Raw genomic sequence first — 27,767 nt, 5'->3', positions numbered from 1 at the left:
CTTTGTTCTTTGTATCATTTTTTCTGCTTGGAATGACCTTTCAGATATTCATATGGCTCATACCCTGACTTTCTTTAAGTCTCTGTCAAATGTAACACTATTATAGAGGATTTTCTAACCCACTTTGTATGAAAAAACAGTTCCTCACCGTTTTTATTACTTATTTGTGAATATATCGTCTGTCCACAGGGGCACAGTCAGTTTTGTTCACTGCTTTTATTTCCATCACTTAGAAGAACAGTACCTAAAAGCAACGTTTAAAATCCTTCAGGGATATCTGCATCTTAACAGGAACAAAATCTTAAATCAAAGGAATGAACCTCTTGTGTTATAATTTTAGGTATCATTATAAACGAGTAGAAGTATTTAAAAGTAGAACAGTCTTCAAAACACCCCTTGGACTAGTTCTAAGGCTCACACTATTCTTTAGCACATAAGGAGTGGCTAAAGGTTATCCCCTGTTCTTGTATTACAATGAAAATTGAGGGAAGAAATATAAAGAGACTTATTTAAATTAATATGATCAGAGCCAAAACAGGAAATTAAAGCTGCCTTTCTGAATATGAACAGTATGAAGAGAATACCCTTAAATAAACAAGTTTGAAACAGTGATATTTTTTAATATGAAAAGGGCTCATAACTAAAACTAATTTCTCAGATTTGTTAGGAGCATGTTATTTGACATGGTGCCAGATTTTATTATATTCTGAAATTTCTTTATTATACTAAAATTAAACCTTTCAGATTTCAATTTGGATGACCAAAGCCTAAGAGCTAGTTCTAGTTCAGACGTTCATACTAAAAATCTTGTTTCTAACGAACATTGTGCAGCATCTGACACGGCATCTCATCGGCACCTACAGCTAAGCATCACAAACTCAAAGTGTTCTTGCGTCAGCAAGCCAACTGCCTCCACTATATCACGTTCCTCCTCTCTGCCAAACTGTTTATGCGTCAGGCAAGGTTGCTAAAAATGAACTAAAATGGTTCTCAGAAACAAAACCTATTTTATTACAATTAAAGTCCAAGATGCAGTACAGCTCAGGCTAACTCAAGGTATCAAGATAGCTGGAATTACTAATAAAGCTCTGACAGCACATACATTTCTGTTATAAGTTGTTAATATGAGAAAAGCTTTAACAAGTGAGGAATCATTCATTTATTCTGCTAATATTTACTAAGTGCCTCCAAAACATCATAAAATGATCCCTTTTTGTCCTATGGGGCATAGAAAAATATATAACCCAGAGACCATCCTTCAGTAGTTTACAGTCCATTAGAATAATTAAAACTTTATTCCACTTTACAAGTCTTTCCTATACAGTACTTGTAGAGGTTTGGCAGGTATTATCATGTCCATTTGCCAGAAGAAAAAAATTCAGTTGGAACTGGTTAAGAATCTGGCAAAGGGCAAGGGATAGGATGGTATAATCATAACCTATAGGAGACCTATAGGAGATCAGAGGAGATGGAAATTACTTCTAGCAAGGGTACTAATCTTTTTTCTTACTGACTGGTAGTTTTACACTTTGAATCTGATTTACAGGCTTAATCTTCAACATTTAATTGTGCCCCCAAACATACACCACTACCCTTCTCCCAAATTAGCTGCCTGTTTAGAAGAAATTACCAGCTCGTAGAACAAGATTAAAAGCATTGGCTTGGAATCTAGAATAAAATCTGTGTTCTGATACTTACTATCTACGTAACCTTAAACAAACCACTTAAACTCCTAAGCTTTTTATTTTTCTGTAAAATGGGCACATTACTTAGCATTCAGGGCAGGGCAGCTGTGAGAATTAAAGGGTATAATTGACACATAGTACTTATTATTACAGAGCTACACTATTTAGTACTATGCCTGGATTAGGGTAAAAATTTAAGAATGATAACATTGTTTCATTTCCAGGGTTTCTACAGTGGCAATTGTGTGAGATTTTACTATCAACTATTAATTCATCCTTTCTCATCCTCTACACTTAGTTGATGACTAGGTCAAGAAATGTTATTGAAGATGTTTTGTGCTCTGCCACTCCATGAATCAAACCTCTTCTGGACACGTCATCACAGCTTTTATCAATAGATGTAATCATCTTGTTTTGGTTTATTATCTAGCTTCCTCCTTTAGAATGGAAAGTCAGTGAAAGCATTATATTTTATATCCACTGCCTACCATTGTTGTTGTTGTTCCGTCACTCAACTATGTCTGACTCTTTGCGACCCCATGGACTGCAGCACACTAGACTTCCCTGCCCTTCATATCTCCTGGAGCTTGCTCAAATTCATGTCCGTTGAGTCGGTGATGCTATCCAACCATCTTGTCCTCTGTCGTCCCCTTCTCCTCCTACCTTCAATCTTTCCCAGCATCAGGGCCTTTTCCAGTGAGTTGGCTCTTGCATCAAGTGGCCAAAGTATTGGAATTTCAGCTTCAGCATCTCCCTCCAATGAATATTCAGGGTTGATTTCCTTTAGGACTGACTGGTTTGATCTCCTTGCAGTCCAAGGGACTCTCAAGAGTCTTCTTCAACACCACAGTTCAAAAGCATCAATTCTTCGGCACTCAGCCTTCTTTATGGTCCAACTCTCACATCCATACGTGACCACTGGAAAAACCACAGCTTTGACTATATGGACCTTTGATGGCAAAGTGATGTCTCTGCTTTGTAACATGCTGTCTAGGTCATAACTTTTCTTCCAAGGAGCAAATGTCCTTTAATTTCATGGCTGCAATCACTGTCCGCAGGGATTTTGGAGCCCAAGAAAATAAAGTCTGTCGTTGTTTCTATTTTTCCCCCATCTATTTGCCACAAAGTAATGGGACCAGATGCCATAATCTTAGTTTTCTGAATGCTGAGTTTTAAACCAGTTTTTTCACCCTCCTCTTTCACTTTCATCAAGAGGCTCTTTAGTTCTTCACTTTCTGCCATAAGGGTGGTATCATCTGCATATCTGAGGTTACTATTGATATTTCTTCTGGCAATCTTGATTCCAGCCTGAGCTTCATCCAGCCCAGCATTTCACATGATGTATTCTGCATATAAGTTAAATAAGCAGGATGACAATATACAGCCTTGACATACTCTTTTCCAAATTTTGAACCAGCCCGTTGTTCCACGTCTGGTTCAAACTGCTGCTTCTTGACCTGTATACAGATTTCTCAGGAGGCAGGTAAGGCAGTCTGGTATTCTCATCTCTCTCAAAATTTTCCACAGTTTGTTGTGATCCACACAATCAAAGGCTTCAGCATAGTCAGTGAAGCAGAAGTATTTCTGGAATTCTCTTCCTTTTTCTATGATCCAACGGATGTTGGCAAGTTGATCTCTGGTTCCTCTGCCTTTTCTAAATCTAGCTTGTACATCTGGAAGAGCTGAAATATTTGTTGACTGGATGAATGAATGAATAGGACTTGGTCTCTTCTCTTGAGAATGTTAGAGACTTCTAGGAAGGATACCCTAGTGAGACAATCTTAATAGAAAATTAAGACAGACTTGCATGTTAGATGCAATAGAAATCTAAAAGATGCATAGGACAGTTTCCTGTTGGAGGTGACACCTCTTAGCTTTTTAAAACATATTTTGTTTCATTTAAGTTCAGCTTGTTCTTTTCCTCAGGGGAAAAAACCCCAACAAAGTCCAAAAAAACCCAAAAGTGCCAACTATATTTATTCAAAATTTATAATGTTCTAGGCACTATTTTGGGCACTTTCCTGGTGGCTCAGTGGTAAAGAATCTGCGCGCTAATACAGGAGGCGTGGTTTTGATCCCTTGGAAAAGGAAATGGAAATCCACTCCAGCATTCTCGCCTGGGAAATTCCATGGATAGAGGAGCCTGGCGACCTAGAGTTCATGGGGTTGCAAAAGAGTCAGACATGACTTAGCGACTAACAACAGGCACCATTTTTAGTGCTTTCCATTTAATAACTCATTTAAACTTCAAAACAATTCTATGAGATAGATACTACGATAGCTCAAGAAACTGAAGAACAGAAATAGAAGTACCTTGCCAAAAGTCACATGATTTAAAACTGGGCATTTTGCTTTTTATCATTTCAATAAATTGTCTCTCACAATCAACAGAAATACATTTTTAATGGAAGAACACAAAAGTAGTTTTATAAGGAGATTTTTCTTCTGTAAGGAATGAATTAATACTGTAAATTAAGAACCTAACTCCTCAACAAAATATTAACAAATTTTATTTTTAAAAGCATAAAAAGAATTACATGCAAAGACAAACTGGGATTTATCTCAGGTATGTGAGGTTCATTTAACATTTGAAGATCAATGTAATCTATCACACCAACATGATCACATGATCAGATCAACAGATGCAGGAAAAGCATTTAACAAAATCCAATATCCATTCATAATAAAAACTCTTGTAAACTAGGAATAGAGGGAAAATTCCTCAATTTGATAGAGAATAACTAAGAAAAACCTACACCTCTACCATCAGACTTTAGATCAGCTACAAGCAAGGATGCTCCCTCTCACCACTCCTCTTCAATATCTCCCTGGAAGTCCTTGTTAATACAACAAGGTAAGAAAAGAAAGTAAAAGGTATAGAGAATGGGAAGATACAAAAGTACCTAGCTATAGGCCACTCATTTTCTGAAAAATGTTAAGTTCTTTCTTACCCAGTGCTGTTTTCACTCTGTAATAATTCTGCAATTCAAATTTTCCATATTATTTATCTCAATATAGTCTCTAAAGAATGCCTATTTTAAATACTATGTAATTGGAATTTTTAGTACATACTCAGTCTCATTTTCTGACTCCTCCTCCTCTTTCTGATTTCTAAACACTGTAGTACCCCAGGGGTCAGTCCTTGAACCTCTACTATTGTCTACATTTACCTCAACTTGTATTATCTACCGTATCTCAACTTGTAGCTTTAAACACCACTATTTCTTCATGACTCCCTAATATTTACTTCTGGCCCAAACATCTGAACCCAGGCCTCTATTTCCTGTTTATTCAATAATGCAATTTGGAAGTCTAATAGATGTTCTGAACTTAGAATGACTGAAGTCAAATTCCTGACCCCCAGTCCCCAAACCTGATCCTCCCACGATCTTCCCAATTTCTGCAAACTGCAACTCCATTTATTGATAAAAGCCTTTAAGTCACTTTTGACTTCTCTTTCTCAGTCCTAACATGAGCAGATACAGGTGACCTTTCTTCAAAATATATCCATATTGTGACCATTTCTCACCATCACAACAGCTATCACTCTAGTCCATCTTCTGCAATAGCTGAATAGCTGGAATCTGCCTCCACTCAAACTTACAGTCTATTTCCCACATCGTAATCAAACAGATCAAACTTCAAACCAAAGTAACACCTCAAAGAAATGAATTCAGGCAAGAATCATTAATGGATATCTGCATCAATAAATAATATTATGGCATTGTGATTATATTTTTAAGGATGAAGTGTTGTATCTGCAACTTTCAAATGGCTCAGCAAAAACAGATAGATGGACAGACATAGATAAAACAATAAAGGCAAAAGGTTAACAGCTGCTGAAACCAACAGGTGGGCAAATGGATACTCATACTATTTTTTTCAACTGTTTTAAATGTTTGGAAAATTTCATTAAAACTTTGGGAAGAGGTTTCCCTGGTGGCTCAGTGGTAAAGAATCCACCTGCCAATGCAGGAGACATGGGTTGGATCCCCGGATCCAGGGAGATCCCACAGGCCACGGAGCAGCTAAGCCCATGCACCACAACTACTGAGCCTGTGCTCCAGAGCCCAGGAATTTCAACTACTGAGGCCCTAGAGCCCAGTACTCCGCGACAAAGGAGGGTTCCGCACCACAGCTAGAGCAGAGTCTCCACTCTCCACGACTAGAGAAATACCTGCTCAGCAACAGAGACCCAGCACAGCCCAAAGTGAATAAACAAAATAAATTTTTTAATTCGGGAAGAAAAATATTTCAAGTCAAATTATGTCTCACTCAAAACCCAATGGCTTCCCATTATATTCAAAGTAAAGTCAAAGTTCTCACAATGGTCTACAATGCCGAGTAATCTGGGTCTGTCCCCAAACCACAACTCTTAGCCCTAACTCTCTCCACTACTCACTCCTTCACACCTGTTTCTCAAATATACCAGGTACTTCTCCATCTGAAGGAAGTATACATACCCTTACTTCATGTGAGACACAACTCGCCCTTAACCCTATATTATGCATCAGTCTCTTCTTCAATCCTTTGTGCTTTCTGTGACCTTTACTTTCCTTTATTTTTCCCCATAAATTTATCCTACCTTAAATATTATATATTTGTCTGTTTTTGTTCACTGGCTAGTCCCCCAAAGTGGTGCCTCTGCATGAAGTTCAGGACTGTTCACTGCTACCCCCAGTACAAAGGACAAAACCTAGCACAGAGTAGCAAAATAACTAATATTTGTTACATGAAGGAAAAAAATGAATATCAAAAAAGGGGCAGCATAAATCGTTTTTTATTATTAATTTAAATGGATATCCATGAATAGAACTATACTACAAAATCTCCAGTGAAAAACTGGAGATACAGGAAACCACATATTTTTCCTTAGAAATAAATCCATTATCTCCATCCTTATGCTTTTCATGCATTAGTAGTTTTCATGATGAAAAATAAAAATTCTCAGAGTTAGGTTCATAAACTGAAACTTGTATTGAAACATTCATGGTTATTTCATGTATAAAAGATCACTTTCATACAAAAAATTTATAGCTTAGAAAACTAGAGTAAAAATTTATGATCCTGAAAAATAAAATTTCAAAAAAACAACCTAACGTGGGCAATTGTGGAGTAAAATAACCAATTGATTCAAAATTATAAAATAAGCATATTTAATCCACATATAAAAAACTAACAGTGGCTTTCTATGAGAAATGAAGAGGCTGAATGACAAAGATTAGAGAAAGACATACTTTTTACTATATACCAATTTGTATTTTTTGATTTTGTATCACATGTAATCAGTTTAGTTCAGTCATTCAGTTGTGTCCGACTCTTTATGACCACACAGACTGTGGCATGCCAGGCTTCTCTGTCCATCACCAACTCCCAGAGTTTACTCAAACTCATGTCCATCGAGTCGGTGATGCCCTCAAACCATCTCATTCTCTGTCATCCCCTTCTCCTCCTGCCTTCAATCTTTCTCAGCATCGGGGTCTTTTCCAATGAGTCAGTTCTTCGCATTAGGCAGTCAAAGTATTGCAGTTTCAGCTTCAGCATCAGTCCTTCCAATGAATATTCAGGACTGATTTGCTTTAGGATGGACTGGTTGGATCTCCTTGCAGTCGTAGGGACTCTCAAGAGTCTTCTCCAACAACACAGTTCAAAAGCATCAATTCCTTGGCACTCAGCTATCTTTATAGTCCAACTCTCACATCCGTACATGACTACTGGAAAAACCAAAGCTTTGACTAGAAGGACCTTTGTCGACAAAGTAATGTGTCTGCTTTGTAATATGCTGTTTAGGTCGGTCACAGCTTTTATTACAAGAAGCAAGCTCTTTTAATGTCATGGCTGCAGTCACCATCTTCAGGGATTTTTGGAGCCCAGGATATTAGTCTCTCACTCTTTCCATTGTTTCCCCATCTATTTGCCATGAAGTGATGGGACCAGATGCCATGATCTTAGTTTTCTGAACACTGAGTTTTAAGTCAACTTTTTCACTCTCCTCTTTCATTAAGTGGCTCTTTAGTTCTTCTTAACTTTCTGCCATAAGGATGGTATCATCTGCATATCTGAGGTTATTGATATTTCTCCCAGCAACCTTGATTCCATCTTGTGCTTCATCTAGCCCAGCATTTCTCATGATGTACTCTGCATAGAAGTTAAATAAGCAGGGTGACAATATACAGCCTTGACGTACTCCTTTCCCTATTTGGAACCAGTCTGTTGTTCCATGTCCAGTTTTAACTGTTGTTTTTTGACCTGCATACAGATTTCTCAGGAGGCAGATCAGGTGGTCTGGTATTCCCATCTCTTTAAGAATTTTCCAGTTTTTTGTGATCCACATAGTCAAAGGATTCAGAAAACTCAGCAGTGGCCCCAGGACTGGAAAAAGTCAGTTTTCATTCCAATCCCTAAGAAAGGCAATGACAAAGAATGTTCAAACTACCGCACAATTGCACTCCTCTCACACGCTAGCACCCACTCCAGTGTTCTTGCCTGGAGAATCCCAGGGATGGGGGAGCCTGGTAGGAGGCCATCTATGGGGTCGCACAGAGCCGGACATGACTGAAGCGACTTAGCAGCAGCAGCAGCAGCACATGCTAGCAGGGTAATGCTCAAAATTCTCGAAGCCAGGCTCCAACAGTATGTGAACCGTGAACTTTCAGATGTTCCAACTGGATTTAGAAAAGGCAGAGAAACCAGAGATCAAATTGCCAACATTCGTTGGATCATCAAAAAAGCAAGAGAGTTCCAGAAAAACATCTCCTTCTGTTTTATTGACTATGCCAAAGCTTTTGACTGTGTGGATCATAGCAAACTGTGGAAAATCAGGTGCAATATTAAGCATAATTTTTAAAAACATTATATGTAAACTTCAACTTCTGGCATGAAATAGGTACTTACATTAACTCTCACTGAAAATAACTTAGAATTTTATTTTAAAATCTTAACATATCCAGAAGTTAGGAAAAATTATGCAATATTCATACGAAAGAAACTAAGTCAAGGAAGAAGCCCCCAGAGAAGTAAAGTGAATACTGAAGCTAACTTTTGCCTTGAGGGCATTTGCTAACTGCCCTGGATGATTTGGAGATCTAGAGACAAAGTGCTGAGTATTCCCAAGCAGGAATCTAGTTAATGATACCCTGATAAAGCAGGGACTTTTCAAACCAACACCTCACAGTAAACATAAACTGGAAATGTCACCCTCCAAACTTTTAAACGCTAGAAAAATCACCTGCTTTAAATCACTATCAAGCAGTCAGTCAGTCAGTTCAGTCGCTCAGTTTTGTCTGACTCTTTGCGACCCCATGAAGCGCAGCACACCAGGCCTCCCTGTCCATCACCAACTCCCGGAGTTCACTCAGACTCATGTCCATCGAGTCAGTGATTCCATCCAGCCATCTCATCCTCTGTCATCCCCTTCTCCTCCTGCCCCCAATCCCTCCCAGCATCAGAGTCCTTTCCAATGAGTCAACTTTTTGCATGAGGTGGCCAAAGTACTGGAGCTTCAGCTTTAGCATCATTCCTTCCAAAGAAATCCAAGGGCTGATCTCCTTCAGAATGGACTGGTTGGATCTCCTTGCAGTCCAAGGGACTCTCAAGAGTCTTCTCCAACACCACAGTTCAAAAGCATCAATTCTTCGGTGCTCAGCTTTCTTCACAGTCCAACTCTCACATCCATACATGACTATTGGGAAAACCATAGCCTTGACTAGACGGACCTTTGCTGGCAAAGTAATGTCTCTGCTTTTGAATATGCTATCTAGGTTCATCATAACTTTCCTTCTAAGGAGTAAGCATCTTTTAATTTCATGGCTGCAGTCACCATCTGCAGTGATTTTGGAACCCCCCAAAAAAAGTCTGACATTGTTTCCATTGTTTCCCCATCTCTTTGCCATGAAGTGATGGGACCAGATGCCATGATCTTCATTTTCTGAACATTGAGCTTTAAGCCAACTTTTTCATTCTCCACTTTCACTTTCATCAAGAGGCTTTTCAGTTCCTCTTCACTTTCTGCCATAAGGGTGGTGTCATCTGCATATCTGAGGTTACTGATATTTCTCCTGGCAATCTTGATTCCAGCTTGTGATTCTTCCAGCCCAGCGTTCCTCATGATGCACTCTGCCTTATATGCAGAGTGACAATATGCAGCCTTGATGTACTCCTTTTACTGTTTGGAACCAGTCTGTTGTTCTATCTCCAGTTCTAACTGTTGCTTCCTGGCCTGCATATAGGTTTCTCAAGAGGCAGGTCAGGTGGTCTAGTATTCCCATCTCTTTCAGAATTTTCCACAGTTTATTGTGATCCACACAGTCAAAGGCTTTGGCATAGGCAATAAAGCAGAAATAGATGTTTTTCTGGAATTCTCTTGCTTTTTCCATGATCCAGCAGATGTTGGCAATTTGATCTCTGGTTCCTCTGCCTTTTCTAAGACCAGCTTGAACATCTGGAAGTTCATAGTTCACGTATTGCTGAAGCCTGGCTTGGAGAATTTTGCGCATTACTTTACTAGCCTGTGAGATGAGTGCAACTGTGCGGTAATTTGAGCATTCTTTGGCATTGCCTTTTTTTGGGATTGGAATGAAAACTGACCTTTTCCAGTCCTGTGACCACTGCTGAATTTTCCAAACTTGCTGACATATTGAGCGCAGCACTTTCACAGCATCATCTTTCAGGATTTGAAATAGCTCAACTGGAATTCATCACCTCCACTAGCTTTGTTTGTAGTGATGCTTTCTAAGGCCCACTTGACTTCACATTCCAGGATGTCTGGCTCTAGGTGAGTGATCACACCATTGTGATCATCTGGGTTGTGAAGATCTTTTTTGTACAGTTCTTCTGTGTATTCTTGCCACCTCTTCTGGGGTCCACAACTTCAGTGTGGGTCACACAAAAGACTGCAACCTATATTCATACAATCTGTAAAGTCCAAGAAAGTCCATGCTAAAAATTTAGTTGAAAGTTATTTTGGTCTGGTTAATACTCTTAGGACACCCAAGAGAAGCAGACTCAAAGTGTTTTCTGGATAAATCCAAGCCTTATTTTAGGCTTCAAATAATTTTCCACAAAAAAATGTCAAGGGTAATTATAGCTCATAGTCAAAAGTATAAAGTATGCAAGGAAAGAAGACACCACAAGCAATAGTCAGTGGAAACAAAAGATAACAGAACCCAAAATCAGATAAGTGAACTACCTATGTTCAGGCTATAAAATCAGGTTTGTTGACTAAGAAATAAAAGACCTGAAAATTTAAGCAAAAGAAAAAAAAGCAGATCCAAGTAAAATCAAACCAAACATCTAGAAATTAAAAATATAAACTCAATGGATCAGACTAATAACAGAATAAATCCAGGGGAAATTAATACTAGTAAATCAGAATATAAACATGAAAAGAATTTTCCATAATGCAACACAGAGAAGCTAGAGATGAAAAACATAAGAGCATTCCTAGCCACAGCAATCAGACAAGAAATAAAAGGAATCCAATTGGAAGAAAAGAAGCAAAACTGTGACTGTCTGCAGATGCCTCTATACTATATGTAGAAAATCCTAAAGATGCCACCAAAATACTATTGCAATAAATGAATTCCATAAAGTTGCAGGATGCAATATTAATACACAGAAATATGTTAGATTTCTATACACTAATAATAAATTATCAGGAAAAAAAATCAAGAAGACAATTCCATTTACAACTGCATCAAAAAGAGTAAAATACCTAAGAATAAATCTGAGACTTGGACTCTGAAAACTGTAAGATATTGATGAAAGAAATTGAAGACAACACAAACAAATGAAAAAATTGACTGTGCTCATGGATTGGAAGGATTAAAGTTGTTAAAATCACTATATTACTCAAGACAACCTACAGATTCAATGCAATCCCTACCAAATACCAAGGGCATTTTTCATAGAACCAGAACAAAGAATCATAACACTTATATGGAAATGTAAAAGGTCCTGAATAGCCAAAGCAATGGCAGAAAAAAAGTTGGAGGCATCCTGCTTCTTGATTTCAAACTACACTACAAAGCTAGACTCAGACATAGACTGGCGATTCAATTCTTACATGATAGTATACATGATAGAATGCCATTCTCCCAAATCATCCCGCCCTCTCCCTCTCTCTCTGAGTCCAAAAGTCCGTTATACACAGCTGTGTCTTTTTTCCTGTCTTGCATACAGGGTCGTCATTGCCATCTTTCTAAATTCCATATATATGTGTTAGTATACTGTATTGGTGTTTTTCTTGTCTGACGTAGGATACAGCATGATTGGGGCTGGTGCATGGGGATCACCCACAGAGATGTTATGGGGAGGGAGGTGGGAGGGGGTTTCATGTTTGGGAACACATGTAAGAATTAAAGATTTTAAAATTTAATAAAAAAAAAAAAAAAGCTAGACTCATCAGAACACTATGATACTGGCATAAAAACAGACACATAGATCAATGGGACATAATAGAGAGCTCAGAAATATATATATATATAGTTAATGTATTATAAAATATATCACTTATATATTTAATGTATTACCAAAAAGGCAAGAATATACAGTGGAGTAAAGGCAGCCTCTTCAATAAATGATGCTGGGAAAGCTAGATAGCTACATGCAAAAGAATCAAACCAAATAACTTTCTCACACCATATACAAAAATAAACTCAAATATGGATTAAAGATTTAAAATAAGACCTGAAACAAAAAAACTCCCTGAAGAAAACACAGGCAGCGTACTCTGTGACATTGGTCTCAGCAATATTTTTTTTGGAACTGTCTCTTTAGGCAAGCGAAGCAAAAGCAAAAATGAACAAATGAGATGAAATCAAACTAAAAAGTTTTTGCACAATGAAGGACATCATCAATAAAATGAAAAGGCAGCCTCCTGAATGGGAAAAGATATTTGCAAATGATATATCCAATAAGGGGTTAATATTCAAAATACAAAGAACTCATACAAGTCAACATTCAAAAAAAAAATCTGATTAGACAATGGACACGAATAGACATTTTTCCAAAGGCAACATACTGATGGGCAAAAGGCACATGAAAAGATGCTCAACATCACTAATAAACAAGGAAATGCAAATCAAACCACAAAGAGATACCACCTCACACCTGTCAGGATGGCTATTATCAAAAAGGCCATCAATGACAAGTGTTCACAAGAATGTGGAGAAAGGGAATCTTCTTGTACTGTCTGGGGTTGTAAAATGGTATAGCCACTATGAAAACAGTAAAGAGTTTCCTCAAAAAATTAAAAAATAGAACTGCTGCAAGATCCAGCAATTTCACTTCTGGGTAGTCACCCTAAGAAAACAAAAACTAATTCAAAAAAAAATATATGCACCTTAGTGTTCACTGAAGCATTATTTACAATAACTAAAACACAGAAGCAACCTAAATGTCCATCAATAGATGAATGGATAAAGCAGCTGTGGTTTATATAGGTACATACATACATACATACATGTGTGTACGTGCTCAGTTGCTTCAATCGTGTCCAACTCTTTGTCACCCCATGGACTGTAGCCTGCCAGGCTCCTCTGTCCATGGGATTCTTCAGGCAAGAATACTGGAATAGGTTGCCATTTCCTTCCACAGGGAATCTTTCCAACCTAGGGATCAAACCCACGTCTCTTGCATCTCCTGCATTGCTGGTGGATTTCTTTACCCACTGAGCCACCTGGGAAGCCCCACATACATACATACAATGCAATATTACTCTGCCATAAAAAATGAAACCTTGCCATTTGTGACAACATGGGTGGATCTAGAGGGTATTATGTTAAGTGAAGTAAATTAGTCACAGAAAGGCAGATACCATATGATCTAATTTTTATGTGAAATCTAAAAAACAAAACAAACAAAGAAAAATGGAAACAGACTCATGGATACAGAGAAAGAAATGGGTGGTTGCCAGAGGGGTGGTGGATTAGCAAGGCGGGGGTAGGGGATTAGATGAATAGGTTAGGAAGTACAAACATTGAATTACAAAATGCATAAGTCATGGGGATGTAATTTACAGCATAAGGGATATGGTCAATAATACTGTAATAACTTTGTATGGGGACAGATGGTTACTAGACTTATTGTGGTAATCCCTCCATAATGCGTGCAAATGTAAATCACTAGGTGACATACCTAAAACTAACATAATACTGTACATCAACTGTATTTCAATTTTAAAAATATGAGTTAAGAGACATGAAAGATGTAAAGAACAGGTCTAACATTTAATTAGACTTCTAGAAGAGGAGAGGTAGAAAGGATAAAGGTGCAATATTTGAAGATATAAAGAATGAGTAATGGTTCAGTATATATACGATTACTTTATAAGAAACTGCTTTATCTTTTTTCAAATTGGTTATTTCTGCCTTTTTACATCTTTTTAAAAAGTTTTATTCATTTTTAAATTCTATTTTACATCTTTTCACCATTCTTTAAGCACCTTCTTACTTTCAGGTACAAGATGGTCTAGGGTCATCTTTTATATCCTTTCCCCAACTTGACATCAGCAACTCTAGTTCCTTTTAGGGGATAACAGTATTTGGAAGTACTATTTTGGTACTAGCTATGCTCATTGATATTGAATTATCTTGAGGCCTTCTCAACAGACATAGCTAGAGAATGTTTGTACAAAAATATGTATATTTGTGGTAAAACATACACACACACACACATTTCATCTCTGTTTCTATGTGTGTGTATATCTCCACAGATACAGAAAACCATGTGTTCACAATGATAATCTCTAATTTCAACTTAATACCACAAACCCATTCTAGGTTTCTTCCTTTCTATACATGTAACTCTATTCCAATAAGAAGAAACTTGGTTCCTGTTATCCTCAATGTATTTACTTCCTATTATCTTTAATATACTCTGAATATGAACAGTCTTCCATTTGTAATCAATTACCCATCATCCCACCCCCAACTCTGCTCTCCTTGCCCTGCTTGGACACCAACACCCCTCACTTGGTCAGAGCTACTTCTTCTCTTTGCAAATACTCTCCTAACCCGAGTTCAGCCTCTAATACTCATAATATGATGACACTATTACCTTTCTCCATGGATCCCTGCTCCCTCTTTTTAGGCTTTTATATCCCGCACCATACCACTCACCACCGACCCCCTCTCCTGCTTATGGATACCCTCTCCTTACCTCATCTGAGCTCTGACAATCAATATCAGGATGCCCTCTCATGTGGATACCATCTTGACTTGATTCAAGCTCTCACAACCTGTGCCAAGATGCCTGCAATATGGACACCTTCCTCACCTTGTTTTGGCTTTGACATTGCACAACGGGACCGAGCTACTGCTTCCATGACCTCGTGAAAACATCTTTTTCCCCATTCTAGGCTACCCTCACACATGGATGTTCTCCTTACTTCATTTGGATCACCTCTCTACATGGATATCCCCCCACCGATACAGATACCCTCAATATCTGACATTAAAGTGCTCCTTTTACATGGATAGTCTCATCTCTAGGCTCCAACAATCTGTGTTGGAAATGACACAGAGTATGTTCTCAAATCATTGTGAACTTAAGCTAAAATTCAATACTTAAGAGAGAACTAGAAAGTCACCATTTGTTTGAAAATTACATAATTTGCTTCCATAAGATCCATGGATCAAAATGTCATCGGAGTGGAAAATAGAGACCATTCTGAGCTAACGATAAGGGAAACACTACATATCAAAAATCTGTGGGACACAGCTAAAGCCACACTTAGAAGAAATTTTTACCTCTAAATGGATACATTAGAAAAGAAAAAAGTCTTTAAAAATCAATGTTTTAAGCATTTATCTCAGAAAGTAAGATAAAGAACAGAAAATTGAATCAAAAAAGAAGGAAGAAAATAATGAGAGAAACTAATGAATGAAACAATAAACATAAAACAATGAAAATCAATTAAGCTAATGAAAAGCCTAGTTTAAAAAAAAAAGACTAATAAAATTAATCAACCCTGGTGTGGAAAAGAGAAATCATACATGCTGGGGTCCAGCCCCAGTGGATCCAGGGTAATTCGAAGTGGGGACGGCATGGCGAGGAAAACCTTATTTATTTAAAAATATAAAGAGAGATTAGGAAGAAATAGTGTAGTAGGAAAATTTAGTGGAGAAAAGATGCTGAATAACTTGGTTTACGTAGACAACCAATAAAGTTCCAAGACAAGGAACTTGCACCATCTACGTTAGGCCACCAGCGTCCGTTTGAATAGCGGAGGGTGCCCCGCCTTGGGCTCCCTCTCTCATGGATCTTAGAAGCCAGGGCAAGTAAGTAGACAAGGCGAGCCTCCACGCCCCAGATGGGAATTCAGCCAAAATATAGAGTAAAGAAGACACGGGGGAAACCAGTCTTTCCAGTGACTGGCCCATCCTCTATTGTTCAGAAAGGCCTTATATACTTTGGTTTTATATAGAGATCAATGGATAATACAAAATTATGCAGCGTCAGCAGCCCTGACTCTTATTGAGACCAGGCTTTCTCTCTGCATACCTAGTTGCATACAGAAGTCTTAGGTGATTTACATCATATCTGGCCAGAAGGCCAATTAGCATTTTATAGCCCTTTTCTGATAAGGGTAATAGTGTTGTTCTTCCCAAAGTCTGGTGCCAGTCTCAGAAAGCACTAAATAAAGTTACATTCTTACATAGCAAGGACACAATTTATAACAATGAAAAAGGAGTACAGTGATTTATAACAAAGAGAAAGTTCACTAATTCAAAAGTCTAGTATTGCTAACATCAAAACTACTATATTCCTATTTTTGCATCCCATTTACATTGATTAATATCCTCCCAGGTGCCTAAAAGATAAAGGATATGGAGGCCTGGGGGCAAACATTAACTCAACAATGGAACCCTTCACCAAACTAATTCTTAGCTCCAAAAGGCTCTATATCTTTAAGATGTTTTAAGCTTCGTACCTCTCAAGGTTGGGGGCGGTAAACAACCCGTAAGTTGTAAAGTCCGGGCAGACCAGACTGGTCAGATAAGTTAGAAAACCATCAAAGGGTTTTAAGCAGAGACATTCTTTTTATATGCAGGAGACTGTTAACTGGAGCTCTGAATTAACTCTTTCCAGAGAAAAGGTGGTAATATCAGAAGAGTATAGTATAGCAGACAGTAAAGAGACAGATTTTGGTTTTGGGGTAGATGCTCAGACAGAGGACCCCTTGAGACCTGACTCGCCTTGCCCATCAGGCCTCTCCGCATGACCTTGTCATGGGTGGAATCTCCTGTGCTGGCTCCCAGCACATACATTACTGCTATAAGGAATGAAAATGGTATACTGTTATATATCATATGGATTCAAAAATAACCAAAAGGGGGACTTCCCTGGTGTCCAGTGGTTAAGAATCTGCCTGCCAATGCAGGGGACATGGTTTCAGGCCCTGATCCAGTAAGATCCCACATGCAGCGGAGCAACTAAGCCTGTACGCCACAACTACTGAGCCCGTGCTCCTGGAGTCAGTGCTCTGCAACAAGAGAAGGCATGACAACGAAAAGCACACAGGGCACTACAGGGCAGCCACTGCTCGCCACAACTAGAAAAGAGCCTGCACGCCAAAACAAAGACCCAGTGCAGCCAAAAATAAATAAATAAATAAAAATAACCAAAAGGATTTTAAGAAATTTTAAAATTTAAAATAAACTCTTAGAAAAATACAAACTATCAAAATTCTTATAAGAAAAACAGAATAAAAATTCTGAATAGACCTTTATTTCTTAAAGAATCTGAATTCATAATTAAGAATTCATAATTAAGAATTTTCCCATGGAAGTCTAGTCCAGGTGGCTTCAACAATTAAATCTAACATTTACAGAAAAAAATAACACCAATCTTATACAATATATTCTAGAGAACAGAAAAAGAGGAAACAAATCTCAATTCTCTTTATAAAGCAACCATAACTTAGATAGCAAAAATCTTAGAAAATTAGAAGACATTTAAAGAAAAGAAAATACAGTCTAATCTCCTAAATAATCTAGATGTAAAAGGCCAAAAGGAAATATTAGCAAACTAGATAATACATCATAGTTAAGTTAAAAATTATTCTAGAACATAATATTAACTTTAAAACTAGAAAATCAATCTTCATGACTTTGGTATAGACAAAATTTTCCTCAACAGGACACACAAAACTCTAACTTTTAAGGTCTGACACATCTGACTATATTAAAGTGGCCCAGTGGTTAAGAACCCTCCTGCCAGGGGACACAGGTTCAATCCTAGGTCAGGGAGAATCCCATATGCTGCAGGGCAACTCAGCCCATGTGCCACAACTAGGGAGCTGTGCACCACAACAAAGAGCAGTCCCCACTTGCTGCAACTAGAGAAAGCCTGCATGCAGCAACAAAGACCCAGCACAGCCAAAATAATTTTAAAAATAAACTAAAAACTATTTTTTTAAAGAGTGAGAAGTAAGGACATGGAAACAAATCTTTTGAAAGAAGAGAAAAGTGTTACAAATAGTAATCAGAAGAAGGGCTTTTTAAGATGAAAGAGACTAAAGGGATATTTTTTACTACTGATAATAAAGATCTAGTTTTAAAAAAATGGAAAAGCTAAAGCCTCAGAAGAGACAATAACCTATGGAATTACATCTCTAAGAAAGCAGAAAGAGATGTAATTTAGGTCACATGTAGAGGGGTCAGTCTTTGACAGGAGGATGGGAGGAAAACATAGATGCAGATGAGCCTGTAGAACTGGCATTTGCCTGGAGAGGAAATTTTCATTCAATTGCTCCTATTTTCTCTATGAATTATTGAGGCAAGCTGCAGTAAGGAAGGAGAGGACATCAGGAAGTCTATACAGATAAAAATGTATGAGATAGAAAATAAAGACTGTAGAAGAGTGAACATACTAGAAAAAAATGAGTTAATGACTGCTCTGGTGAGATTGTTTATCATGATTTTCAGGGAACCCTCAAACCTGGTTATGGATCTTTCTTGAGCAATGCTCAGTTGTTTGCAAGTAGTAACAGAGAAAGTGGGGGCTAGAGTTTTGTTAGGAGGAAGGTAAACAAAGAGAGAAGGGCAAAGGGCCTGATCATATATATAAGAGGATTATAATGAAGAAAGGTAAAATCTAGGCAGAATAAATCTGAGAGTAAAAATAAAAGGGAACCAATGGAATGGGCTTCCCTGGTGGCTCAGAGGTTAAGCGTTTGCCTGGAATGCGGGAGACCAGGGTTCGATCCCTGGGTCGGGAAGATCCCCTGGAGAAGGAAATGGCAACCCACTCCAGTACTCTTGCCTGGAGAATTCCATGGAGGGAGGAGCCTGGTAGGCTACAGTCCATGGGGTAGCAAAGAGTTGGACATGACTGAGCAACTTCACTTCACTTCAGTGGAATGAAGGTGCTAATGAAATCAAATGAATTTGGAGAACAGGAAGATGTGGCTGATGAATGGGATGTCTAAATTAACAGTACTAGAAATGGGAGAATTTTGAGTAATTACAAGATCTTTGGACAAAAGTAACATTTTGGCAGCAGAGAAGCAGAAAATGCTAGAACTGGGGCTAAGATGATCTTTGCTTATTAGCAATTACTTAAGATACTGTTTCTCACATGACTGCCTAGAGGAAACTAAATCCATATTAAGCATAGTTAAGCAACTGCATTCCAACAGAAGCAAATTCAAGTAGATCTATAAATATATACCAGATCAGTTAATAAGATGCACATGTAACAGTAGGCTGATACAAAAAGGGAAAATAAAGTCATTCAGTTGTATTTGAATTTAACTCGCATCTCTTTTCTCAATCATTAAAAGTTGATAATCATCCTCTTCCAGTTTGGATATACAACAATAAAAACAAACTGAGTTATATCTGGCATATCTCAAGCACTATAAGCTTAAGTAATCATTACTATTTGTTCCTCACTATGTGGAAAGGCCATTTGCTGGCTAACAAGTCATTGCAACAAATGCCATTTAAAAACAAGGAATTAATTTCCAAAATATACAAATAGCTCAAAACAGCTCACTATCAAGAAAAGAAACAGTCCAATCAAAAAATGGGCAGAAGACCTAAATACTTTTCTCCAAAGAAGACGAAAATATGGCCAATAGTAATGGGAAAAGATGCTTAATAGGACTAATTTTTAGAGAAACACAGATCAAAATTACAGTGAGGTACTACCTCACACAAGTCAGAACGGCCATCATTAAAAAAGATCCACAAATAACAAATGCTGGAGAGGGTGTGGCGAAAAAGGAACGCTCTTACACAGTTGGTGGGAATGTAAATTGGTACAGCTACTGTGGAAAATAGTAAGGAGGGTCCTCAAAAAATTAAAATAGAGCTGCCATATGATCCAGCAACCCCACTCCTGGGCATACATCTGCAGAAAACCATGATTTGAAAAGATACATGCACCCCAATGTTCACTGCAGCACTATTCACAGTAGCCAAGACATGGAAGGAACCTAAATGTTCATTGCTAGATGAATGGGTAAAGAAGCTGTGGTATATATACACAGTGGAGCACTACTCAGCCACAGAAAAAGAACAAAATAATGCCATTTGCAGCAACATGGATGGACCTAGATATTATCACTAAGTGAAGTAAGTCAGAGGAAAACACATGGTGTCACTTCAGGATATATATCACTTCAGGACATATATCTGAATCACTGCTATACATGAGACTAATACAACATTATAAATAAAAAAATAATAATATAAAAACAAAGGCAACTAGGATTTTTGGCAATGCAAATTTTATATCTCTACTTGAACAAGTGAGAAATGTCCCCAAGTTATTTTATTGTATTTCAACAAAATTTTAAAGTTTTGATGTATATAGCAAATTGAAAAGTTTCCTCTCAGTTTAAGTATTTATTTATTTGGCTGCACCAGGTCTTAGTTGCAGCATGTGGGGGATATTTAGTTGTGGCATGTGGCATCTAGTTCCCTGACCAGGGATCAAACCCAGGGCCCTGTATCAAAAATGTGGAGTCTTAACTACAAGACCACCAGGGAAGTTCCCTCCTTTCACTTTAAACTGTCACCTTTTTTTCCAAATGTAAATATCTTGCTTTTTATTACAAAAGTATTAATATGTTCGTTATAAAATACACAGTAAAAATAAGAATCAAAACTCTACCTGCTGGTGTTCTATATAATAAAATACACATATATTTTCCAACCAACGAGATGGTTGGATGGCATCACTGACTCAATGGACGTGAGTTTGAGCAAGCTCCAGGAGATGGTGAAAGACAGGGAAGCCTGGTGTGCTGCACTCTGCGGGGTTGCAAAGAGTCAGACATGACTGAGTGACTACACGACAACAACACACAGCTAAGACATAAAGCGTAAAATGCAGGACATAAACACATTTTCTTAAAATTTAGATGAGCATCAACCTTTACTCAGTTTCCTAAGAGTTTTAATAGTTTCTCAACTTAACTAAATTGTTAACTACTTTACCTAAGCAACATCAGAGCTAAAGTCTCCCTTACCTTCTCACTAGTTATAATCAGAAAAGTAGGCATACCATTTATAAACACAAATTAATGAAGCCAAAGACATTCATCTTGCTTGCTTTCAACAAGGGCAGAGGCTAATTAGTAGACTTGTTACAGACCAATAGCTACAATTATACTGGTGTTTCCAGTGGCTGAAATTTCTTTTGATGAATGAACAAAGAATTTATAACCTGAATATAGAAAAATTCCTATGAATCAATAAAAAGGACAGAAAAAATAAGTAAAGAAAAAAACTGAACAACTTCATGACACAGGAAATCCAAGTCAATAAACCAGATGATTAATAAACCAAATGATCAACAAGAAATAAAACCATGCTTATTACTACTTACAGTAATTAAAACAATATCACAATGACATATTATACTCATTAGAATGGCAAAAATTTTAAGAGAAGGCATCTAGTATAGACAACAATGTGGAGCAAAGAGACCTCATATCCTCCTGATGGAGATATAAACTGGCACAATCAATTCTGAACACTTTTATCATCTAGAATCAAGCTGAAGATACAAAAGACACAGAAACTCCATACCTAAAAAACCCTCATGCTCACATGCCAAGACACATGCACGTATGAAAAAGTTCCCAGCAGCATTAACTGTGACAAGCCCATTGAGCCACGTGTCTGCCAACTGAATGAATGAACTGGATGCTTTTCAGTGTCAAATGACAAAACAATGTAAGCCATGATTCCATTTATTGATACAAGAATTACAATGACAGCAAACGCAAAGCAGTTGAGCTATTTCAATTCCTGAAAGATGATGCTGTGAAAGTGCTGCACTCAATATGCCAGCAAGTTTGGAAAACTCAGCAGTGGCCACAGGACTGGAAAAGGTCAGTTTTCATTCCAATCCCAAAGAAAGACAAAGCCAAAGAATGCTCAAACTACCGCATAATTGCACTCATCTCACATGCTAGTAAAGTAATGCTCAAAATTCTCCAAGCCAGGCTTCAGCAATACGTGAACTGTGAACTTCCAGATGTTCAAGCTGGTTTTAGAAAAGGCAGAGGAACCAGAGATCAAACTGCCAACATCTGCTGGATCATGGAAAAAGCAAGAGAGTTCCAGAAAAACATCTATTTCTGCTTTATTGACTATGCCAAAGCCTTCCAAAGCCTTTGACTATGTGGATCACAATAAACTGTGGAAAATTCTGAAAGAGATGGGAATACCAGACCACCTGATCTGCCTCTTGAGAAACCTATATGCAGGCCAGGAAGCAATAGTTAGAACTGGAGATGGAACAACAGACTGGTTCCAAATAGGAAAAGGAGTATGTCAAGGCTGCATATTGTCACCCTGCTTATTTAACTTCTATGCAGAGTACATCATGAGAAACGCTGGACTGGAAGAATCACAAGCTGGAATCAAGACTGCCAGGAGAAATATCAATCACCTCAGATATGCGGATGATATCACCCTTATGGCAGAAAGTGAAGAGGAACTCAAAAGCCTCTTGATGAAAGTGAAAGAGGAGAGTGAAAAAGTTGGCTTCAAGCTCAACATTCAGAAAACTAAGATCATGGCATCTGGTCCCATCACTTCATGGCAGATAGATGGGGAAACAGTGGCTGACTTTATTTTTGGGGGGCTCCAAAATCACTGCAGATGGTGACTGCAGTCATGAAATTAAAAGACGCTTACTCCTTGGAAGGAAAGTTATGACCAACCTAGATAGCATATTCAAAAGCAGAGACATTTACTTTGCCAACAAAGGTCCATCTAGTCAAGGCTATGGTTTTCCCAGTGGTCATGTATGGATGTGAGAGTTGGACTGTGAAGAAAGCTGAGTGCCGAAGAATTGATGCTTCTGAACTGTGGTGTTGGAGAAGACTCTTGAGAATCCCTTAGACTGCAAGGAGATCCAACCAGTCCATTCTAAAGGAAATCAGTTCTGGGTGTTCACTGGAAGGGCTGATGCTGAAGCTGAAACTCGAGTACTCTGGCCATCTCATGCGAAGAGTTGACTCATTGGAAAATACCCTGATGCTGTGAGGGATTGGGGGCAGGAGGAGAAGGGGACGACAGAGGATGAGATGGCTGGATGGCATCACCGACTCAATGGACATGAGTTTTGGTCAACTCCAGGATTGGTGATGGACAGGAAGGCCTGGCGTGCTGCGATTCATGGGGTCTCAAAGAGTCAGACACGACTGAGCGACTGAATGGACTGACCGAAACCCAAAGCAGAGGGCGTAGGACATGTGCACAGGAGTTAACCAGAGGAGGGCAGGGATGCTTGATGAGGAGCTAGGATGAGGAAAGGCTCAGCAATGTCTGGCAGAGCTTTCATCTTGACCTGGGTGTTAGTTACACATATGGCTGCTTTATAATTATTTGCAAACAACACATATATACTTTTTCTAATTTGGGGTATGCATACTGTATATCAAAAGAAATATAATTTTTAAAAATTAGGATGATGACTAAACTTGACATTTGGGTTGATTGTGCCAAATGCAATTCACATGTTCCTTCAACTAGATGGCCCTAAGAAATACTGACATGTAATGTCCCCAGACTCCTCCAAATTCTGTAGGCTCCACTGTCCTGGTGATTCACAGCTTTGCCCAGGACGTGCAGCTATTCCCAGCTCAGGGGCCTGACTGTGCACTGGGAACTTAATACTGTCATTTTCTTCTTGAAAACTCATTTGGATTGTCTGGTGCTTCCTAAGTACAACCAGAGGAAATACATGAATATGAAATTTTTAAATACTTCATAGTTGTAACTGAGTTGTACTGTATGACATTTGGATGTACCTGATTACTAGGGCTACCTTCAGAATAAGCAGCCAGATCTAGGGGTAAAGGTATATTTAGAAGAAAATAGATAATGGAGAGTCAACTAGAGACTATAATTAAAGACTGTCATCTGGAGAAAAGTGGGAGATGGTAAAAGTAGAAGCAGTTTCAAAACATTAGAGAGGTATGTCTAACACCATTTCCCCTGACCCGCTAACATAGATGGTGCAGGATTCCCCTTCTGTTCAGTTTTCTCTGAGGTTTTCTGTGCTACTGCTGCTTTCCACTGGTGTAGAAAGCAAAATAATTCAATTTATTATTTTTAAAATAAGTTACTCTGTTGATTAACAACTACCTAAAGACATTCTGCTGCTGCTGCTGCTAAGTTGCTTCAGTCATGTCCGACTCTGTGCGAACCCAGAGACGGCAGCCCACTAGGCTCCCCCGTCCCTGGGATTCTCCAGGCAAGAACACTGGAAGGTAAAAAGAACACTGTTGATTTCTCTCAACTTGTTACTCAGTTAATCTGGAAAGTTAAAATAATTTGACCATTTCCTAATAATAGCATTAGCTATGAAAGAAGTTCATTTTTAGTTTTCACTGAAATTTACTGAGAGATCTAATACAAAATAATTTCTACTATCCTGAGTTTTGTTTTAAAAATTGCTCCTGAATATCAAAACTCACAACTTTCTCTATATTTACATGTTGTTTCAAAATATTCTATAGTACCAAAGACACATTTTGTTTAGTTGTAGAATGCTACATGATCAAATGGTAAACTGAAAAGAAATTGTACTTACTAGCTAACTAGAGAAAACTTTTAACAAATGGTTAGGGTAGATTGACTGATTATTCAAAATTATCTTCAAGTATCCACATAAATGTTGTCACTTTCATCAGTTCTGTTCAGTCGCTCAGTCATGTCCAACTCTTTGCAACCCCATGGATTGCAGCACGCCAGGGCTCCCTGTCCATCACCAACTCCTGGAGCCTGCTCAAACTCATGTCCACTGAGTCGTTGATGCTATGCAACCATCTCATCCTCTGCTGTCCCTTTCTCTGGCCTTCAATCCATCAGGGTCTTCTGCAATGAGTCAGCTCTTCACATCAGATGGCCAAAGTATTGGAGCTTTAGCTTCAGCATTAGTCCTTCCAATGAATATTCAGGACTGATTTCCTTTAGGACAGACTAGCTGGATCTCCTTGCAGTCCAAGGGACTCTCAAGAATCTTCTCCAATACCACAGTTAAAAGCATCAATTCTTCAGCACTCAGCCTTCTTTATGGTCCAACTCTCACATCCATACATGACTACTGGAAAAACCATAGCTGTGACTAGATGGACCTTTGTCGTCAAAGTAACATGTCTGCTTTTTAATATGTCATCTAGATTTGTCATAGCTTTTCCTCCAAGGAGCAAGTGTCTTTTAATTTCATGGCTGCAGTCACCATCTGCAGTGATTTTAGAGCCCAAGAAAATAAAGTCTGTCACTGTTTCCATTGTTTCCCTACTATTTGCATGAAGTGATGGGACCAAATGCTAAGATCTTAGTTTTTTGAATGTTGAGTTTTAAGTCAGCTTTTTCACACTCTTCTTTCACTTCATAGTGTAGGTTTATTACCTGATCTTGCTGTTTAATAAAAATCATTCTTTTAACTACTTTTCTTAAATTTTTTCCCTCTCTATTATTCCAGTCTATTGAGTAATAACACCATTACTTCAAATACTTGGTAACATACTTGCCAGCAGTGGTTCGATAGAATAAATTATGCATAGTGAAAAATAATAAGTAATTAGCAATAAGATAATAAAAGATCAAAGTAGCTCTCACTTGTATGCCATAATGGTGCTAAGAGATAGCTCCTCCATGGGATAGCACTTAATAGAAACTTACAGGTAGCCACATAAGAGTTAAGGTAAACTTAACAAAACAGTAAAGGGAGGCAGTTTAATAAATTTCCTCCAGTTTTACTTCTCTAAGGAGGTCTTCAGTGGGAAGATTATAGAAGCAGTAGGTAAAAGGTCCCCACACACCTTACCTAACCATACCTGGCCCATGCTTTCTTCTGCCTTCAACCCATGCACCCATTGCTCCAGTCACATGGAACTAGTTAAACAGCAGAAACAGTCATAACTGCCATATGTTGTTTCTTATGTTAACACAAACTCATAGATGCCATTTCCTCAGCTTGAATCACCTTTCTTTTCTATACTTAGTCAACAACCCTTACTGGGCTTTAAATTCATCTAAAGCATTAACTTCTTCAGGAAAAATTTTTGACTCCTTTCCTTCTACTTGTATGCCTTCATAGCATCTTTTTCATTTATTAGTCTATACATATTTATTTTCTTATGTATATTGTTCACTAGTCTGCAAAATTCTTAAGGGTATGGACATACTATGCTCAAATGTATTCTCTGTCTCAGCTCTTAAAATCATATAGGCCTCAATAACGATTATTGAGTGTTCTTGAAATTATTTCAAGCTCAAGTAAAAGTCATAATGATACGTATCAGATCTGCGTTTTATGGACTCATTATACAATAGATAATGTGGTACTTTATCATTCCTTAATGTGTATTAAAATATACAATAATGATATATATTATTTGGGAGATATATTGCCTTTTAAATAATTGAGGGAAAAGTCTATGTAATTGGATGCTTTACTCTGATTTTTACAGCAAGCAAGAGAAATATAGTATACAACTACCATATTTTTATGTCATGGTTCCATTATTCATTCAGTTCAGTTCAGTCACTCAGTCGTATTTGACTCTTTGTGACCCCATGAATCGCAGCACGCCTGGCCTCCCTGTCCATAACCATTTCCCGGAGTTCAATCAAACTCACGTCCATCGAGTCGGTGATGCCATCCAGCCATCTCATCCTCTGTCATCCCCTTCTCCTCCTGCCCCCAATCCCTCCCAGCATCAGACTCTTTTCCAATGAGTCAACTCTTCACATGAGGTGGCAAGTGCTCAATAAAAACTGAACAACTTAGAAACAGCCCTATGCAAAACGATAGCGTGGCACCTGTACACCTATGGGTGCACATGTAAGAGCTTCAGGGCTACTTATTAAGATTTTAATTTGAATTTTGTTCTCCATTTATTTCTCTCTTCCACATTCTAAAGAAAAAACCAGGTCTTCCAGCCACAGGACTAGAAGGGTGCGTTTTCATTCTAATCCGAAAGAAAGGCAATGCCAATGAATGCTGAACTACCGCACAACTGTACTCGTCTCCCACGCTAGCAAAGTGATGCTCAAAAATCTCCAAGCCAGGCTTCAACAGTGTGTGAACCGTGAACTTCCAGATGTTCAAACTGAAAAGGCAGAGGAGCCAGAGATCAAATTGCCAACATCCACTGGATCATCGAAGAAGCAAGAGAGTTCGAGAAAAACATCTACTTCTGCTTTACTAACTATGCCAAAGTCTTTGACTGTGTGGATCACAACAAACTGCGGAAAATTCTTAAAGAGATGGGAATACCAGATATCTGCCTCCTGAGAAATCTGTATTCAGGTCAAGAAGCAACAGTTAGAACTAGACATGGAACAACAGACTGGTTCCAAATCGGGAAAGGAGTACGTCAAGGCTGTATACAGTCACTGCTTACTTAACTTATACGCAGAGTACATCATGCAAAATGCTAAGCTGGATGAAGCACAAGCTGGAATCAATACTGCCGGGAGAAATATCAATAACCTCAGGTACGCAGATGACACCACCCTTATAGCAGAAAGTGAAAAAAAAACTAAAGAGCCTCTTGATGAAAGTGAAAGAGGAGAGTGAAAAAGCTGGCTTGAAACTCAATAT

The 27,767-nt window shown here is 38.2% G+C and overlaps 1 protein-coding gene and 1 pseudogene across 1 annotated transcript in view; one reads left to right on the top strand and one right to left on the bottom strand.

The window, feature by feature from the left end:
* The window catches only part of LOC138082745 (peroxynitrite isomerase THAP4-like), a 71,272-nt pseudogene extending 56,253 nt beyond the window's left edge, over nt 1–15,019 (top strand).
* Nucleotides 1–27,767, bottom strand: part of PPM1E (protein phosphatase, Mg2+/Mn2+ dependent 1E) — a 232,851-nt gene that overhangs the window by 82,170 nt on the left and 122,914 nt on the right. The window lies entirely within an intron of this gene.

The sequence above is a fragment of the Capricornis sumatraensis genome, chromosome 8, assembly GCF_032405125.1.
Source record: "Capricornis sumatraensis isolate serow.1 chromosome 8, serow.2, whole genome shotgun sequence".
Taxonomy (NCBI): domain Eukaryota; kingdom Metazoa; phylum Chordata; class Mammalia; order Artiodactyla; family Bovidae; genus Capricornis; species Capricornis sumatraensis.
This window is presented reverse-complemented; position numbering and strand designations above follow the sequence as displayed.